Here is a 1,906-nt window from a genome sequence, read left to right on the forward strand (position 1 = left end):
TAAAGTAAAATTTAAGTTTAGTCTACACCGTTCGATTGGCATCAAATCTTCATTTGTGATCCTGAATTGGAGATCATGTAATAATAACAATGGAAGAATTAAAAGGCCCATGTGGGCTGCGTGATATTGCTGAAATTAATCTAGAAATGTTGCTAATTATCACGTTATGATCGCACTAGTAAGTAAATTCTTTTCCCAACTAGATATAATTAACTCTTAACTAGTTTCTTTTGGTAATAAGATAATTGATTAACTCAAAAGTAAGATATAATTAGTTCTTAACTATACTATCTTGGTAATGAGTTGAATTGATTAACTCAAAAGCAATATATAATTGAGAATGAGCCGTGATCTATGGCAGTTGTTAAAATTTTAGTTATACTAATTTCCATGGATATAAAATAGAGAATTTCACCTCAAATTTATGGAAAAGAATATTTGTACTTTCTTTTTAATGCTAACTAGAATGAATTAAGTTATACATTCTCCAACAAAGGCTCTATCTGGATCCCACTTAGCGGTTAAGCCGATGTGGGTGAAATCCACTCGTGGGGACCCGCGGCCGAATCATCGGACGAACCCATGAGATGTACCGAATCCATGTATTAACTGAATCCATAACACCGAACCCCCTCAGGGAAGGGAGACGAGGCTCTTTGGCCGAAGACTCTCTAAATCACATCTACTGTTATGATTGATGTGACAATCCCCTATCGTCGTCGCCACAGCCAACCTATTTGATCAAGTCTACCGTCACAAGCTGTAACTTCTGGAAGTGAAGTTGGCATTAGCATTAATATACTGTGATTGATTGATACCCATGATGGGAAGTCAAGCCTAAGAGGATGAGGCCATGTGTCTTCTCATCCGACGGTCTACACTCACTACCTCATATTATAAAAGCTCACACTTAGTGTCATTCAAAGGTAATACAAGTTTACACTTTGACACTATTACTCTGTTCTCTATGTTCTTTATTTGACTCCTAATACTGACCCCCTGTATTTTATACTGGAAGTTCACGTTAAAAGCCCTTCCCGTAAAATATTTCTTTTCAAGCTAACTTGACATTCGGAGTGTGCATGGTCGGCTCCATCCCCGCCGGAGAAGGCCACATGTGTTAAACGGTTTGTCCTGGTGTGCAGGAATACGATTTATCTAGACGTGAGAGGTCTTAAAATCTATTAACCACGTTGGAGGTACATTTTTCGAAATCAACAAATTATATATATTGTATGTAATATATATGTTATATCTCCATCTTACGTGGAGCCACCTGAGATTAGATAATGCCTATTATAACAGCTCGACCTTAGATGCACTACCACCTACGGTGGAGCCATGAAGATCACCTCTTTCTGACCAAAGCCAGCGTACATACCTTTGAGATTGGGACCCTAAAAGATCACTCAATATGCCTAATATCTCAATATAAACTTGGTGTATTTAGCTCAATTGCAAGATTTTCGAACCGTTGACCACCTTCGTCATGGTAATTCCGAAGCCAGAAAGCAGATTTGATCCAACCGTGTCAATGAAGAGGTAACTTAGTGTACCGGTTAGCCATGTGCATATCCATCAGAATCAATGAAGTTCCTAAACCCTTTTGAAAACCTGAGAATGGTTTAGAGATGATCTGAAGGATCTCTTGAGAGCCTTTCCTAATTAGTTAAAAGTACTTATTTTCGTGCACGGTATTGCAAAAGAAGAAAGGTCAAGCAACCATCTAGTTAGGGACGGATCCAGGATTGGATCCAAAATCGAGCTACAAAATTTTAAATTGAGCTACTACGCAGGAAATTTTTTTTTTACACATAAAAAACTGATTTTTTATCCAAAAAATAATAAAAAACACCTTAAGAAAAAGCTATTGGGCTTGAGTGTGTGGGGGGGGGGGGGGGGGCAC

Source organism: Olea europaea, unplaced genomic scaffold (assembly GCF_002742605.1).
Source record: "Olea europaea var. sylvestris unplaced genomic scaffold, O_europaea_v1 scaffold4366, whole genome shotgun sequence".
NCBI lineage: Eukaryota > Viridiplantae > Streptophyta > Magnoliopsida > Lamiales > Oleaceae > Olea > Olea europaea.